The 19,114-nt window shown below is 37.4% G+C and overlaps 1 long non-coding RNA gene across 1 annotated transcript in view; it reads left to right on the forward strand.

Moving 5' to 3' along the window:
• Nucleotides 1–18,792, forward strand: part of LOC121020930 (uncharacterized) — a 32,575-nt gene extending 13,783 nt beyond the window's left edge. The window contains exons 2-4 of the long non-coding RNA XR_005786368.1: nt 1,028–1,158; nt 17,696–17,841; nt 18,467–18,792. This is a non-coding gene — a long non-coding RNA (uncharacterized LOC121020930). The remainder of the gene's footprint in view (nt 1–1,027; nt 1,159–17,695; nt 17,842–18,466) is intronic.
• Nucleotides 18,793–19,114: the final 322 nt, after the last annotated feature.

A 19,114-nucleotide genomic window follows, 5' to 3' on the forward strand; every position in this document is an offset into this window, starting at 1 on the left:
AAACCAGAAAGTCTCCAAGTTTAGGCATATACAAACAAAGGAATTTTGCAATATGATCCTATAAAACCCCTGCCATCTTGGCTTTGAAACGTTGTTGAGCTGTCTACTACTTCATCCATAGTATGCATATAATATTCACTACACGTAAATTCATCCTTATAACTATCCTTAGAAGATGTTTGGGCTTAATTCTGTGAAGGGTGAACAAAACTAGTGTGAAATACCACACTAATTATGGTTCCAAAGAAGGCTAAAACCTTCGAAATTCCAAACCCAAATTATTTTCAAACATTATTTTATTAATCGACTAAATAATAGATGTTTGTATGATAAATGCTTCAAAGGAAATTTTAAATAAATAACTCTTCTAGAAAGCTGGAGAGGAACTGCCACTGACGTTTTGGGCTTTTTAAAGTCCTACCTGTGCACTAAATGTGACAGGAAGTCATTGCTTGAAAAGTATCCACAAAACAGCATAGATTGTGGGAGTGTGTTGAGAGGTGCTGTTCTGTGCTGATATATAAAGAAGGTTTCAGGGGCACCTGGGTGGCTCAGTCAGTTAAAGTGACCGACTCTTGATTTCAGCTCAGGTCATGATCTCACTGCTCGTGAGATTGAGCCCCACGGCAGGCTCTGTGCTGACAGCTGCTTGGGATTCTCTGTCTCCCTCTCTCTCTCTGCCCCTCTGCTGCTCATGTTCTCTCTGTCTCTCTCAAAATAAATAAACATAAAAAAAGAGGATTTTAATCCTGTCTAGACCTCTTAGTAGCTCTAAGATTGTGAACAAGTTATCTAAAATTTTGATATCTCAGTTTCCTATTCTGTAACATCAGGATCACATTGTCATATACATCAAAGCATTTTCATAAAGATTGAGTTAAAATCTATAAAGTGCTTAGGATAACACTTGGGTACATACGTATTTGACATTACTATGATTACCATATGACCTTTAAAAATACTCCCCTCAGCTTCTTGCCTGGATATAGCCAAAACCCGAATAAATGAGGACATTTATTTTTTTTAGGAAATTCAGAATCTCAAGGAACTGTGCTTTTCCTATCACATCGGCAGGAATTCAACAACAATGACAATGTATTCGGTGCGTTCAAGGAACAGTGGAAGCTGCATCTTCTTTCTCTGCTGGTGCATAGCTAGGTTGGTACAACCACTTTAGTTCTTAGTTTTTTTCCATATTTTCTCGGAGAAGAATGGAAAAAAATATGCCAGATGAAGACAGTGGTTACTGATCTGTGCTGCATGCAGCATGTAATCATTATTTTGCTCATATAAGAATGGTTATAATATGATCTTAAAGCCTGTATGCAAATACAGCGCAAAATAGAAATTTATAGACATCATAAGAGACATAGAAAAAATGCTATGCAGGTTTAGAGTTAGAAAAGCTGCTTCCATCTGAAAGTAATTGCATCAAGTTTCAGGTGATCATGGCGTTTGTACAAGCTGGAATCTAGACTGTCAGGGAAGGAATGTGGGATAACTTTGCTAATAGGGGGAAAGCATCAGATAGAAGACAGGATTGGACATATTTAGGAAACAATAAGGCATCTAGTTTGTCTACAACTGATACAAATGGACGTTCTTTGTGATGTCCTGAGTCAGAACTGGAAAACCACATGCATTGAGTCATGTTACACAGAGACAGTTATAAAAGAAAAAAAGAATCAGGCAAAGTGGCATTTATTTATTTATTTTTTTAGTAAAGCTTTAAAATCCTAAGATTTTAAATGAAAATCCTAATTCCAGGAATATCTAGTCTGAACGTTGGTCAGTTGTGGCTGCATCCCTCCTGAGAGCTGAGATGCTGAGATGTGCTTTACAGGGTCATCACGTATACGGCACACACACCCCACACCCACCTCTCACTCCTGCTCTGTTGCCAACCTTTCCCGCAGAGGACTCTGCCGTCCACAGAAGGACATTAGAAGCCTGATGAATGGAAGGACCAGGATATATTTCAAGACTAGATTGTCTCTTTAAGTTAAAAAAAAAAAATGTGATTTATTCATTCAGTAATTTATACCAAGGTAGATCGCATCCAAAAGGAAAGGCAATGCTGCCATGTGCATGTTCTATGACCTGGGAAGGGAGGTGGCTGTTGATTCTGTTTAAATGCTGTTTGTTTTTTTCTCATTTTGCCCCCTTAAATCAAAACCAACTCAGATGTTTGATTTCTTTCCTCTCTTCTCCATTATTTTTTCCTTTCTTTCTTCCAAACAACATGAAAGAGAAGCGTGGCCTGTTCTTTCTTGTGGATGCTTGTTCTAAGGAGTATAAAACTCTTGTAAATGTTTAATTAGTATTCATTACCCGAGCTTCGTCCTCTTCCTAGTCCATGATGCTAATGCATTATGACATGTATCAAATTAGCGTGTTTCCTAATGTTCTTTAATGTCTTTCTTTTATGGTCTAGAGCTCTCCACACCCCGCCATTTTCACTTTTGACCTCTATGCTCTCTCAGTCTCTCCAAGGAGCTGATTTAGGAGGGATTCCCCTGGGATTTTATAGTTTATTTAAAGAATGTACATTTGTTTTCTATGTAAAAGAATTTCTATATAAACAGGATTGTGAAACATAAGAAATGTTAGATGCATGTCTCTGAGAACAGGAGTCTCTGTTTCATAATGATAATAAGATGGACATTTACTGAATGCTTCTTATGAGCCAGGCCTTTTCCTTAGTACTAAATGAGTCATAACACATTTACAATTAAATTAACTCTTAACGATTAACTCTTCTCAACAGTTTCAGCTTCACAATTCAAGAGGGAGCTACCGTTTTTCCTTCCACATTGCACAGATGAGAAATTGAGAAACAAAACACGAAGTAACTTTCACAACACCCACAGCTGGTTGGGAGCCCAGCCAGGTTTCAAAGGCAGGCAGTCTGGTTCCAGCACCCCACCTGTACCCACAAGGCTAGCTGCCTCCCACCTGTCCCACCCCCAATGGTCACACATGGCCCAGCACGCAGGACATGGTCCGTGAGTGCTCACTGGCTTCACCTCAATTTCATTATGAAGTGCTAAGATACGTATGAAGGGTCAGATAGGAAAAATGGGAACTGCAGATGTGTAGCTATCATTTCAAGTGGCAGAAAACATTATTAAAAATGTTACATTAAGTCCTTATCTATGACTTTTTTTTGTTACTTGCTCATTGTCGTCTTTTTTTTTTACATTCACCCATGCACCTTAAGGAAAGATGTAAGATAACAGATTCTTTATAACACAATTCTGTTTTAATCAACCACATATTTTTATGTTTAAAAATTTGAAAATATAGAAAAGTAGAGGAAAATAACATAATAAATGACCATGTTTCCATCACCCCAGATTGACTAATGTTAGCATATTTCCTTTATCTTTCTTTGTTGGTAAAATAAATAAAACAAGGAAGAAAAAGTTGCAGTGCCCTTTAGGGAACACAATTCTTTTTCCTTGGCATGATCTAGTTTTCTTTGATCGAAGATGCTGGTTCATTGCCAAGAGTGAATCTCTTTCCAGCCAAAGATGAATCTTCCCTTATAACTCACCACCCTTCCTAAGTAACGTGTAGCAAGAAGTATGGTGTCTCTAAAACTATCCTTGCAATTGCCTTGCTAGGGTCAGCTAAAATAGCTGAATTGTCTTTAAATATATTAGTTTACAATGTTTTCAATTTTTCCCATTATACATTAGGATAACATAATAATAATCTATTTTCAGCCTCATAAATACTGCATCTGAAATACTATTTATAAGCCAGTATCTCTGAAGCCACATTGTGGAAACCTTGAGATTTTCCCTTATTTTTCTCATAAAAAGTTTTTAGATTTCAAGATGCTTTCCAGAGAAATCCTCCACAGAAAGTACAAGAACCAGTAAGTATTCTTTAAGCCTCAAACCAGTCAACAGAATCCTTTACTTCCATCAGCCGAATGGCACATCTGTGAGGAGCTTTAGCTCTTCATTCCTTTTCATATATTCATTCTGCTTTTGGGAAAAGTTGTTTAGAGTGTATCACCTGCATGCTTCCATCCCCCCCTTTATCTTTGGTTTCCAAAAGAATGCCCCAAATCACTTATTCCCACTATATTCTCCTGCTACTAGTTTCCAAAAACTTCTCCTAACTATGAGTGTCCAACAGCCTCTTCACTTACAAGAAAAGAATATTTTCTCTTTGTTGGTTTGTGCAGAAAAGTCATAGTGCATACTTAGGTAGTAGAGACTAGATCCCAGCAGGATTTCTGCATCTTCAGGCTGCCTGGTTGTGCATAGGCAAACATCAGTGCATGTAAAATGGTAAAACACTGCATAAATATTGGTGTTATTTTTTATATAAAAGATATGTTTTAGTTATATTATTCAGCCTTATAAAAATTATCACTACTTACAACACAATAATGACAGACTCACGTTTACAAACACTATAATTTAGAGCTATCAGTGAACATAAAAGCTGTGATAACTTTCTGTAGTAAGATGTATAAAAGACCACTATTTATATCACATATGCAAACATACTCATGCACACATCTAGAGGTGGAATTATAAGTGAGAACATATAAAAGCAATCAATATTGCTGTTTACTTTCTTACACAAGAACATGACTACTGAGTTTGAGTAAATGAAATGAGATTAAACATTTAAAAATATATCCATAGATATGAAACATAACTATAATCCTAATGTACTTGAAGGCACCCCATTCCCGACCAGCATATGCTTCTGCAACCACTTTCTCCTAACTAGATTGCCTATAGCTTGTAATGGAGACTTTGTCATTATCCACTTATAACCCATAGATTGGGAGAAATTGTCTCCTTGAGGACAAGGGCTTGGTTCAGGCACGTTTTGACATAGGAGGCTCCAAGCCAAGATTTTGTACACAGCCTCCACTGAAGTCAGACAGTGTCATTTCTCACCTGCTGATTTATTCACATGTTTGCATTATTTTCCCTAATATCCAAAAGTGCAATTCTAGTGCCACCCATTATAAGACTATCTACCACTGGTCTTACTCAACACCTTCTAGAGGAAAAGCAGTTTGTACCACGGATACACAATTTGCTACCAAATTTCCTCTGAATCTAGAATAGCTGGGGGACTATACACCATTGAGATGCCCTGTCTCACAATCAATGCATTCCCCTCTGATGTCACACCCACTGTGCTTCTGGGTTCTAATTTCCTCCACATTGGTTGGAACTCCCATTTAACCATGTCTGTCACGGCTCTTTGTGACCCAAGTGGCCTTTGCTCTCCTTACTACAGGTTTGAAGGTCTCTGCTGCCTTCATCATGGTCTCCGTGGCAATTATAACTTGACTAGAAGGCAAAGACCTTGCTTCTGAGTCACTGATTTGCAGGAAAATACTAGAAAGGATGACACAAGTTATTGCAGCTTTCTGGTTACTGCAACATAACCTCAGGTTTCCTAATTCCTACTTTGGAAAACAACGCTCTTGGAAAGATTCCTTTGGCTACCCCACATGCAGTGTGGATATGCTCATATAGGGAGTCTCTTGCTCTCTGAGCATCTCTCTGAGCATCTCATATAGGGAGTCTCTTGCTCTCTGAGCATCTCCAGGAGTCTCCTTCAACTGGGGGCCTATATTCTTCAACAGACTGTCTCTCCTTTCAGGCTAAGAATCTAACCTTAAAGTCTCTATTCACCTTCACAGAAGCCTAAAGGCATACACAGAAACAACACAGCTGTCTAGTTTAGAATGCCCCTGTCCCTCAGATGGGAAAAACTGTTCACCCTACAGTGTGTCTAAAACATACTCATTAAATTCCGTAGGCCTGGGTTACTCACATTTATCACATTCTTAAAGGCTATATCTTACATTAGTGGTGAGTCAAACCATATTTTTCACTCAATTATGTTTTCTAATGGGTAAACTCCACAGGCCCTTATCTGTCTTTCTGCTCATGAGCCCTTCCTAATTTATCTTCATTTTTCTGATACTGAAAACTCTGCACTAAGTTTAGTGGTCCATGTGAAATATCTTTGGAACCCTGTGAAAGAAAACTCACCATATGCAACTGCAAAATATTGTTGCCAGGGTTTTTTTTTGGTCTGTTATTCTGGAGATACATATTTAATTTTATTCACCCCTTAGTGTTTTCTGCATCAGAATAGAGACTTTTGCTCCAGTGTTCTGTTCTTCATTGTATTTTACAATGCCTGTTTCACTTTATTTTACAATTTTGTCCCATTTTAAAATCAACTTGCTATTCTCCAGTCTTATTGGTAACTCTACTCTTTTCAAACCTTATTGTATAAAAAATGGAACATTAAATATTATAAAATGTGATGTGCATTAAAAAGTAAAATGGACCAATTGGGTAATGGCCCACTTTAAGTTATATCACACTAATTAATTTGTAAGAATTTCCTACATTATATTTTTGTTCCCAATTTATATATTGAATTTGACATTTAAATGAAGAATCCATATGCCGTGATGTCTTGTCAAATATTCTGCCAACCAAGCCAAATAATGTTCACACTAAATGACATGTTTGAGATACATAACTGTGAGTTCTTTTGAGTCCAAGGAGAGGAAAGGGGAGAGAGAAAAAAGGAGATGTGAATATCACAGGGTAGACAGTTTTTAAAATATACATTTTGGTATAAACAGTTTCCTAAGCTTATTTTTCCAAGAATCTCAGCCGGTTTCAGGAAGCTATTTGCTGTCAGAGTTTCACATGTGTGTCACCAAAGCATCGGGTTCTCTAGCACTGACAGAGAGTCTAATACTAATATGCCTTTCCCACTATGACATGCCCAAGGGCCTGGAAGGGCCCATATCATCTCAGAATATATGACTTAAATCAGTTTCAAAAAAAGCAACAAGTAAAAAAAATAAAAGAGTACAAAGATATAAAAACAAATCAAAACCCAGAGGAAAATAACACTATGGCTCAGCCTACTTGCGATGTAAAATCCCAGTCTAGTTCATGCTGCATTTATAGCAGACAACAAATGTTCAGAGCCTTGCCGATGTTTTGTTTATGTTTTTTAGACATACAGACATGTTTTTTTTTTTTTTACAGTTAAGTGTGTCTTGAATTTTATTAAAATTTTTTAATATTTTTTTAAATTTGAGAAATTCTTAGGAAGTTTCTAAAGGAAAGGAAAAGTTTCATGAAGGAGATCTTAGACTACAATAAGGTGAGTCATGAATAAGAATGACTTCTGTGAAGGAGGTGGATATATTTGCTCATTTTCCCTTTGGGTTCTGGGGATGTTCCTAGTCAGTGGTAGAAATGTCTGAGTAGGTGTTCCTTTTCTTTAGTTTATTTTCAATGTCAAAGAATGAAGTTATCTTTTTTCCAGCTAGAACATAACCCCAATACCTTTGTTTCCCTTGTAAGTCACCTGGAATTAACCACAAGTGAATTTTTTTTTTTTTTTTTTTTTTACATTTTAGTAAATCAAAACTACCATCCTAACAGGTTGAATTAACTGTTCCAAGCCTCTAATGTGTCTGCCAGCCAGAGATGGGCTGGTATGCCCTTTCTTCCCTGGCTCCATAGTCTGCATCCAAACACTCTGTTGTATTCACGTCTGCAGCTTTTGTCTTTGTAGAAGTTGTACTGAAGAAATAATCCAAATTTGCATGATCAAAACTACCACAATTTCATCAGGCAGGACTATACCAAGAAAGGTATGGTACCTGAGGTATGGTACCCACAAAGCTGGGCCCTCCTTTAAAGGTTCCTTCTCTTGATAGAAAGATGAGAGTGAGGGGACGCCGGGGTGGCTCAGTCGGTTGAGCGTCTGACTTCGGCTCGGGTCATGATCTCACAGTTTGTGGGTTCAAGCTCCGCATCAGGCTATGTGCTGACAGCTCAGAGCCTGGAACCTGCTTTGAATTCTGTGTCTCCCTCTCTCTCTGCCCCTCCCCTACTCACACTGTCTCTGAAAAATAAACAAAAACCGTTAATAAAAAAAGGTGAGAAGGAGAGAGGGAGAGGGAGAAAGGGAGAAGGGAGAGGTGGGACAAGGAAGGAAGAGGAAGAAGAAGAGAGAGATTGAGAAAATGAAGGTAACACAGTGTTGGTAGTGTCAGTTTTAGAAAGGAGATGTAATGCAGAGTATAGTGAATATGCACAGCAATATTGTGTTCTAATCGTGAACTTGGCAAGAGACTAGATCTTAACAATTTCTACCACAAAACAAAAGGATAATTACATGACATGATAGAGGTACTATCACTACAATGGCGATCATGTCACAATGCATCATGTATCAAACCAACATGCTGTACACCTTAAATTTACACAGTGTTATAAGTCAAATGTATTTTAATAAAATAATAGGTAGGGGGGAGTCACTCAAACCTTACCCCATCATCGCTCTCCCGTACACCAGGCTGAGATCCAAGGTAGCCACCATTTTTACCCTAACCAAGATATTCTGTGTGTCTTCTTTTCTACTTTCTGATACGTAGGGAATCTCAGTTTCTCTAGCAGTGGCTTACATTCTTTCAGTAACCCCCATTGTCTACAGAACGTGGTTCAGACCTTAGAAATCCTTTCACTACCAGGCTTCTTCACCTCGTTTTAGCCTCAGGTCCATGACACTTTGCTTAATTGAACTACATTTATTTCTCAATGAACGTGAAGACCTTTCCCCAACTGTCCCTTTACTTGAGCATTACAGTGAGGTGGTCCTATTCCCTTTATCTTGGAAGTTCCCTCTGTCTTTTATGTCCGTGTAAAGTGCACATAGTTTCAAATCCGATGAACTTTTCACTTTGAATTATTTTCCAATTTCATCCTCTGAAAAGATTGCTATTTACTTTTCCCTTCTATCCTCCTAGAGCATGTGGTCTATATGATTTTATTTGTGTTTTCTTTATATTTAAGTGTGATCTTCACTTACTAAGAATATGCATTTTGAGGTCCATGATGAAAGTTTCTGACATATGGTATGTAATGAAAAGCTGCTGTATTAATAGAGAAATTGTTCTCATTTTATTTTTTAAGATTTATTTATTTATTTTGAGAGAAAGTGCAAGCAGGGGAGGGGCAGAGAAAGGTGGGGGGAGAGAGAGAGAGAGAGAGAGAGAGAGAGAGAGAGAGAGAAAGAGAAAGAGAAAGAGAGAAAGAGAATCCCAAGCAGGCTGTGCACCGGCAGTACAGAACCTGATGCAGGGCTCGAACTCATGAACCGGGAGATCATGACCTGAGCTGAAACCAAGAATTGGAAGCTTAAGTGTCTGAGCCACCCAGGTGTCCCAAGAAATAGTTTTTATATTTATTTATTTATTTTAATGTTTATTTATTTGAGAGAGAGAGACAGAGTGCGCACAAGTGGGGGAGAGGGGCAGAGAGAGAAAGAGGGAGACAGAGGATCTGAAACAGGCTCCTGGCTCTGTGCTGACAGCAGAGAACCACATGTGGGGCTCAAACTCATGAACCATGAGATCATGAGCCTAAGTCAGACACTTAATTGACTGAGCCACCCAGCCACCCCATTTTTCTTTTTAAATCTTACCTCATTACTCAAAGGAAGTTCTACATTATGGCTAATAAAAATACATTAAATACTTACTCTATTCACAATTCTAGGCTGGTCATAAGACAAATTATAAAGTAGAACACTTTTCCAGCATTTATTCTCTTTAAGTTAAAAAATCTCTTAGGGCAGCTGGGTGGGTCAGTTGTTTGGCGTCTTGATTTCCGCTCAGGTCCTGATCCCAGGGTCATGGAATCAAGCTGCACATCAGACTCTCCCTCTGCCCCTCTCTCTTTGCCCCTCTCCCCTGCTGATGCTCTCTCTGTCTCTCTCTAAAATGATATAAAATAAAATAAAAAATCTCTTCAGGCCGTTCTCATCTAACTAAACTTTGGGTTCCTCCAACCACCTAGAATTCTCTAAATTTTTCGAAGCTCCAACCTAGCACTCTCAGAAAAAGTCTCATTTTTTAGACTCAACTTTTCCCTGAAACCCAGAAAACCAAAACAGTTACCTTAGACTTCACACATAGAAGATAAAGGTGTCAGCCTGTTTCCTGGAGCTACAAAGGACAACTGGGGACTTGTCTAGTAAGAAGAGAGGAAGTCTTTCCAGTGACTGGTCAAAAGTGCTTGGGGGTCTTTCTAATGAGAAGAAAACAACTTCCCCTTGCCTATCTCCTAAAGACAACTGAGCAAATCAAAAAAGATAAATCTTCCCTCTATTTACAACAACACATTGTCTTTTTATGTTAATTCTTTTGCTCATGTAAAAAATATGGTTAGGTTAAAAAATAGTAAAATATGTTAGAGTTGTTTTTTATTTTGATTACATTTGAACAAAGAATTTCCAATTATATGAATAGAAAAACTGATGTCCTGGACACTGCAACTTCCTAGCAATGAATATATAGAAAGAGGTTTTCTTCCATTCAAAACTACTAGGTTAGAGGCCCATGTTTAATTTGGAGCAAAAGTTCAATTTATTCTAAGAGGCTCAAATAGAGTACATGCCGACTCTTCTCCACATTTGTATCCAGTAGAAAGTAAGCAGTGGCTCTTCTGTAAATTCTTCAAATTCTTTGTAGATCAATAAAGATCCAAGTAAAGCTAATTTAGAAAAGCCTTGCCTGGCATTGGAGTTACGCTGCAGGAAGGGTAAAAATGACTTACAAAAAAGAAAGAAAGAAAATGAAATTGTGTTCTCTAAACGAAAAGTGGTGTATATAGAGTCTGTATAATCTGTTAAAAATATGAGTAATAGGATCAGGAAAGAACTAAATTCCAGATGCCAGTTGAACAACTCCAAGCTGGGAGAACTTGGAACTTTGTTTCATCATTCGTGAAGCAGGGATAGTGGTGGTGCATTCTGAATTAACCTTCTGGACAGAAAGCAGACCATCGGTGAGATCATCACTCCCACCCAGATAATAAGAACAAGATAGATACACTATAACATCATAGTTTTTAAAGAAAGCATTCAAGGGGTGAGGAAGCAAAGAAACCTGAAAGAACTAAATTCCAGAAAGTGATGAGCCTCTCCCAGGAGAGAAGAAACCTGATAGCTTTCATCCCACGTAGCATGGTCAAAGGGAACCACCAGAGACAGTCAAACTCCTACAGTGTTTGATAGCTTCATACAGGCTACCTGCTCAGGTTAGCGTTCCAAGGATCACTGGTCACAGAGCAAGCCCTTACCTCCCTGCCAAACCTTCCCCGCACGCTTCATCCAGCATAAGGGAGAGATGCCCAAGGCTGTGAGGAGGGCGTGGGAGCTGAAAGAGAGCCCCTGCTCTCCACACAAGGCAGACTCTGCTAGCAAAACCTTACAATGATAATACAAAGACATAAAATCAGCTTCATAGCCCTCTTGAGCATAGAAGGAAAATCTTTAAGAAAATTAACAAATTAAATCCAACAGTATGTAAAAATTTAACTCCAAATAGAGTTTATCTTAGGAATGTAAAAGTTACTTTAACATGTTGAAACAGCCAGTTGTATGTCATTTTTGTTAACGTATGCCATGATGTTAATGTGACATATTAATAAATAACAATAATAGGTTATGATGTTAACAGAATAAAGGATATAAATCATATTAATATCACAAAATATGCATTAAAAATTAGTTCTAGTATCTACTGAAGGTTTTTAAAAATCTCTCAGACCAATAAGAATAGAAGGGAACTTCTTCAGTCATCTATGAAAAACCTATAGGTAACATTATACTTAGCAGTCATAATATTTTAGCAGTATGCATACAATATATATTATCAATATACAAAATAATTGTGTTTCAATATGTTGGTAACAAATAACTGGAAAATAAAATATAATAATACATATAATTTACAATGCAATTTCAAAAAATATCTACACTGAAAACTAGGAAGCAATGTTGAGAAGTTGAGTAAGATATAAATAAATACAACATATTCATGCTCATGTATTAGAGAACACTACTGTTAAAATGTCCATTCTTTTCTAAAGTTGTCTATAGATTCAACACAATCCAAATGTCAGCATGCTGTTTGTAGAAATAGACAAGTTGATTTCAAAATTCATATGGAAATTCAAAGGATTTAGAATCACCAAAACGAGAACAGAGTTGGAGAGCTTACACTGCCAACTGATGTCAAGAGTTACTATAATACTATAGTAATCAACATGGTCTGGGATTGTCAAGATATGAACAAATAAAAATCAATGAAATAGAATAGAAAGTCTATAAAGAGATCTGCACATATAACGTCAGTATTTGAGAAAGGCAGCAAACAAGTCCATAACAAAGTAATGTATTTTTAACAAATAGAGTTGAAATAAATCGATATCCCAATATGAAAAAATAAAACCCTACCTTATTCAATATGCAAAAAGCAATTCAGCTTAGACCATGAACCTAATCATAAATACAAGAACCAAAAAGCCTCTAGAAAGTATGTAGGAGAAGATCTTCATAAACTTGAAGTTGGACAAAGAATATTTTAAACAAGACTGTAGAAACACTAACCACATGCACATAAAAAGACAAGTTGGACTTTACCAAAATTTTAAATTTCTTTTTATCAAAAGATACCATAGGGAAAATGGACAGGCAAATAAGAAGAATGAAATCGTGTCATTTGTGACAACACACATGTATGTAGAGGATATTATGTCAAGTGAAATAAGCCAGAGAAAGACAAATACCATAGGATTTTACTTACATCTGGAATTAAAAAAAAAAAAAAATAAGCAAAACAAAACAATAGCAGACTCATAAATACAGAAAACAAACTGGTGGTTACCAGGATGGAGGAGGGGTGGTAGGAGGGATGGGTGAAATAGGTAAAGAGGATTAAGAGGTATAAACTTCCAGTTATAACATAAATACCTCACAAATGTATAAAATACAGCATTGGGAATATAGTCAATAATGTAATTACTTTGTATGGTAACCTATGGTAACTAGATTTATTGTGGTGATCATTTTGTAATGTACATAAATGTCAAATCACTGTGTCATATACCTGAAACTAACATAATATTGAATGTCAGCTAAACTTGAATTTTAAATATAATAAAATTGGGGTTCCTGGGTGGCTCAGTTGGTTAGGCATCTGACTCTTGGTTTCGGCTCAGGTCATGACGTCACGGTTCGTGGGATTGAGCCCCATGTCAGGCTCTGTGTCGACAGCATGAAGGCTACTTGGGATTCTCTCTCTCCCTCTTCTCTCACTCTCCCCTGCTTGTGCACTCTTGCTCTCTCTCACAAAACAAATAGACATTAAAAAAAAAAACACCACTTAAAAAATATGAAGAAGAAGAAAATGAACAGGCAAACCATAGTTTAGAGAAAAAAATATTTACAACGTATATCTGACAAAGGGTACAAATAAAGGGCACATAAAGAACTATTTCGAATCAGTAATTAAAAACAAAACCTAGGCAAAATCATGAAACTCTTACTTTCAAAGAAAGATTAAAGGGGCGCCTGGGTGGCGCAGTCGGTTGAGCGTCCGACTTCAGCCAGGTCACGATCTCGCGGTCCGTGAGTTCGAGCCCCGCGTCAGGCTCTGGACTGATGGCTCAGAGCCTGGAGCCTGTTTCCGATTCTGTGTCTCCCTCTCTCTCTGCCCCTCCCCCATTCATGCTGTGTCTCTCTCTGTCCCAAAAATAAATAAATGTTGAAAAAAAAAAAGATTAAAAAAAAAAAGGCAACTAGACCCTGAAATAGTGCTCAACATCATTAGTCATTGGGGAATGAAAAGTGAAGCTTCAGGGAGGTACTATTCCACATCCTATAGAATGGCTAAAATCAAATCATAATATCAAATTTGGTGAGAATATGAAACAACCAGAAGTCTCACATGTTGTTATTGGTAGAAATGGAACCTGAAAAAATGTCATCTTCTTACAAGGTTAAACATGACCAGAAGTCCCAATCCTAGGTGTTTACTGAAGAGACATGAAAACGTATATCTAAAGAAATCCTTGTTTGGGAATTTTCAAAGGACATTTATTCATAATAGCCAAAAGTGGAAAGAATTCAAATGTTCATCAATATGAGACAGGAAAAATAAAGTACGGTATATTAATACAGTGGAATATAATCAATTTTTAAAAAATCAGACACAGTACAACATGGAAAAATTTCAGAAAGATATTATGTTGCGTGAAACAAACCCTACACAAAAGAGCAGAGAAAACATGTTTATAATTAAATGAGGTTCAAGAACATCTAAAGTACAGTAGTGCCCCCTTATCTACAGTTTCACTCCCCACGGTTTTAGTTACCCGCAGTCAACCACGGTCTGAAGCAGATGATTGTCCTTCTGACATCCAGTCAGAGGTCTGTAGTAGCCTAATGCTGTGTCACAGCACCTACATCACTCACCTCACGTTGTCTCATCAAGTAGGCATTTTATCATCTCATAATATCACAAGAAAGATACAGCACAAGATACTTTGAGAGAGACCACATTCAGATAACTTTTATCAGAGTATATTGCTATCATTGTTCCATTTTATTATTTGTTGTTGTTAATCTCTTACTGTGCCTAACTTATAAATTAAACTTTATCATAGGGGAGCACCTGGATAGCTCAGTTGGTTAGGCGACTGACTTCGACTCAGGTCATGATCTCGCAGCTTGTGAGTTGGAGCCCCTTGTCGGGCTCTGTGCTGACAGCTCAGAGCCTGGAACCTACTTCAGATTCTGTTCTCCCCCTCTCTCTACCTCTCCCCTGCTCATGCTCTGTGTCTCTCTGTCTCTCAATAATAATAAATAAATGTTAATTTTTTTTTAAATATAAATAAACTTTATCATAGGTATGTATGCACAGGAAAAACATAATATATATAGGATTTAATACAATTGTGGTTTCAGGCAACCACTGAGGCACCTTGGAAGATATCCCCTGTGGATAAGGGATGATGACTGCAACAGAAATTAAAAATAGTTCCCTGGAGCGTCTGGGTGGCTCTCTTGGCTGAGGGTCCAACCCTTGGCTTCAGCTCAGGTCATGATCCCGGTTCCTGGGATAGAGACCCACGCTGGGCTCCACACTGAGGGTGGAGTCTGCTTGGCATTCTCTTTCTCTCTCTCTCTCTCTCTCTCTCCCTCCCTCCCTCCCTCCCTCTGTCTCTCTCTCTCTCTCTCTCCCTTTCCCCTTCTCCCCTGCTCACACACACTCTAAAATAAGATAAAATAAAAAAATAGTTCTCCTGGGATTTTGAGGGGTGAAAACTGACAGCTAAGTGGTACATGGCAACTTTCTGGAATAATGGGAATATTCTACATATCGTTTGAGATGATGATTATGATTATATGCAACTGCCAAAATATATTGAATAGCAATAAATCCATAAGGTAATTATATATAAATATCTGAACTTAAAAAGTAATGTATGTACAATATATAAAGAAAAATAGTATCTATTTCATTGATCTTTATATAAAGTTCTTAACACAGCTGTAGATACATAAGTCAGAGCTTAGCACAGTGGCTGACAAAATAACCAAAATATTTTATTTTGATGTTATCTTAAAAATGGTGCCTCATTCAAGGAAGTAGGCTTGTATTGTATAGGTAATTTAAAAAAAAAAAAAAAAAACTAAATGGAGGGACAGAGTCACAGATGCAATCCTTCCTAGCAACTACCATCCACATTCTCTTAAAACAGAGATCATTACCCCTGTCTTGTGCATAACATCGTGGGAAGTAGAAATGAGAATTCAAATTAAGTGTATTATGGACATTTCGAAGGCCTAGAGAAATGTTTGGAATCATTAAGATTAACAACCACCAACCTGGCATCAGTGAAGCAACTGTGATTTTGTTTCTGTCCATGTTGCACCTGTTGTGAAAATTCTGAAGAAGTAGGTTAAAGCATCCTCTTTCAAAGATACAACTGAGCTTGAGATCCAACCTGACACGCTTTGTCTGGGAATGGACGTCTTCCACTTGTTTATGGAATCAGCAAGGCAGGTTGCTGAGGGAAATATAAATTCCCAATTGGCCTTGCAACAGCAAGATTCAGTCTCAACCGGAGAGAGAAGTGGAAGCGCAAACAGATGCATCAGGATTTCTGATTGTTGAAGGTGAAGACCCTCCACTGAGGACACTTAAGGAAATTACTTTTTTGTTGTTGTTGTGAACTTGCCCCCTTCCATTGTTATCTCATTCCTTATCCTCAGTGAGTGTTAGAGCCCTGAAATGTTCATCTTTTATGGTTTGGGTCATTTGTGCCTTGCACAAATATATAATACAGATTAAATTTCTTTGCTTTATTTTTCTTCAATCAGTCAAGAAAAAAATAATACCTTTGTATATTTTCAGCTTAAAACACTTTATCCAAATTTACCTGAAGGTTTCATTCGACTATTATTGATTTACTACAATTCTGAATTATATAAATATATAAAGATCCTTAGAATAATGCTGAGAAGCAGTATTATAGACATCATCACAAAGCTCTGTTCTCTAACAGAGCTTTTCACAAAGAATGTTCTGGAAAAACGAAACAAAAAACAGTTCTGTAGAAAGTTCTGTGCGAATACAAGTTAGGGACATGCTGCACTCCTCAACCTCTCTATTCATAAGGAAGGTGTGTACAAATACGACGTACAGGTCCTTTAACAAAGGACTTTGGGGGTGCCTGGGTGGCTCAGTCAGTTAAGCGTCCAGCTGTTGGTTTCGGCTCAGGTCATGTTCTCACAGTTTATGACTTAGAGCCCCATGTCAGGCTCCACACTAAGGTATGGAGCTTGCTTGGGATTCTCTCTCTCTTTCTCTCTCTCTCTGCCCCTCCCCTCCCCTCCCCTCCTCTCTCTCTCTCTCTCTCTCTCTCTCTCTCAAAATAAATAAACATTAAAAGAAGGACTTCAGATAATTTGAACATGGAAACTTTTTCTAAGAAAGCATTCGTTAAATATTGGATAAATACTGAATCATTTCACTTGGACCTGGATCTGTGATACTTTGTACAACTCTGTGAGTAATGATCCTGAAGCTTCCATATAAAGAGAAAACTTGGAAGTGGGTTCAGAGTTTCATCACGACTTTGATTATTCATTTTGTAAAAACAACTAATTCATCATTTGATGCTAACTTTCCTGGAGCTTATTTCCCAGGGCAGAGAGTAAAAAAGATCGAGCAAGGATAGATACAGAGGCAAACACTTGATAGCTTTCATTTGGGACTTGGAGGTATTTGGGCTTCGGTGAGTTACATCGTCAACAGTGAAGTGAAGATTATGTTTGGAGACAGAAAGTAGCTTCCTGCATTTGAACACTCATTAGCCTTGGAGAAAGAAAATGTGGGTTTTCTCTGAGCTTTGTGTGACCTTGAGCAATAAAGTTTACTTTTTTTTTTTTTTTTAATCTGGATTCCCATGTGCAAAATACAGATGATGGAATCTGCCCTAGCAATTTAGGTCTGCAGTGGGGATAATATCCAAGGGAAAGGGTGCATTTAAATTTGTTTAGAAAAATCCAAAACACTGTCAAATGTGAAGTATGATTAAGATATAAATTTCAAAGGCAGAGAGGTTGGACATATTGTCAAGAAAGAAGGTCAGAGACCAGGAATGGCTGGCAATTTTCCCAGGAAGTATATAATTGCTGCTCCTTTTCTGTCACAGGCTTTCTCTTAACCCTTTGGGAGGGTGGCGGAGATGTTGGTTTAGAAGCTGACAAAATGGCCAACAGCTGAAAAATGCACTATTTCACTTCTTTTCAGGCTTAAAACAATCTGAGAAGTATCCCTGACCCTCTGGGATTACCAAGAAATTCAACAGAGAGAAACATAAGTGAACCACAAAGAAGTTCAAAGAATGTGAATTTCCAAGAAATTAAAAGAATTTATTAGTGAACCTTACCATTCACGTGCGTGAACTTAAAGACACTTTGCTATTTCCAACAAATGCATGTTATATTTCTGCACATATGTAACTTGGATATCAGCTCTCTGGCTATCTCAAATCTTTTACTATAATGAGGAGAACCTTTTTAGTAACATTTGAATTCAAAAACCCCACAAGTTCACCCTAAACACACTGAGATCTGGAGAGCTTACATTTTTCCTCATCCTTTCTTACTCAAATTCCCATCTTTATCTAAACCATTCATCTCTCTTCTAGGCCTTGCTCTTTAACCCCTAAATGCTACCTCTACAGAATGTGAGCCGCAATTGAAAGTTTATGTGCAATACAAGACTTAAATTGAGTTACCTCATGGCAGATAAGTTTAAATGTTATATGTAGACATTGCAGCTTCAGACATTTCCCTGAAAATATTCACCTCCTTAGAAAATTTTCATGGGCTCTTTCTCTTCTCTGGGCCACTATGAACCCTGGCTCTTTTCTTCTCCCCAAAGGGTCCCCCAGAAAAGAGGTAAATGATTTATATTTTAGCATTAATGAGAATAACAATTTACTATAATTTAAAATGAAGATTACAGGCAGGAAGAAAGTGCAGTTTAAGTATTAACTCGATTCTTCTCTCCCAAAAGATGGTCATGGGGAGATGAGAGCCTAAAGGAACATACGGTTGTCTTTGCCTTCCGAAGCTTATGGATGAGCTAAGAGTGTAAAGCCACTAAGGTAAAATCCTGGAGGAAATGGCCTTTTGCTAGCTGAAAAACTTTTTATTTGGTGGGGAGGGGAGTAAAGTTAGATCTTGATACGATTTTATATAGACAGGGAAGGACTGGATTTCTTTGTATAATAAGGTAGAAAAGGTGTCCTACTTTGTAAAGCTGGGTAAATGTGTATTCACTTTATTATTCGTAAATATGTCTGTATGCACATTATATTTTGATTTCTAAAACAATCCATTTAAAAAGCCATTTTCCCCAAACATAAATATATATAATATTTAAATTATATTTTTAAAATGTTGCTTAAATATATATTTAAATAAATATAAATATAAATATATATTGTTGTTGATTCAGAAAGGAACAGCAGAAAAGCTTCACATCTTAGTGGACCCTTGCCTGCATTCAGGAGTGAAGAAGGTTGAGTTCTAGTACAGACTCATAAGATAAGAAATTGTGACCTTGAGAAAGGCATTTCTCTGAAATTTATCTGTGAAACAGGGATTATAGTTTCAAACTGTGAGGGTTCACCAAATTCAGATTCTTATTTTATAGATAAAG

Source organism: Herpailurus yagouaroundi, unplaced genomic scaffold, assembly GCF_014898765.1.
Source record: "Herpailurus yagouaroundi ecotype Mexico unplaced genomic scaffold, PumYag 253, whole genome shotgun sequence".
NCBI lineage: Eukaryota > Metazoa > Chordata > Mammalia > Carnivora > Felidae > Herpailurus > Herpailurus yagouaroundi.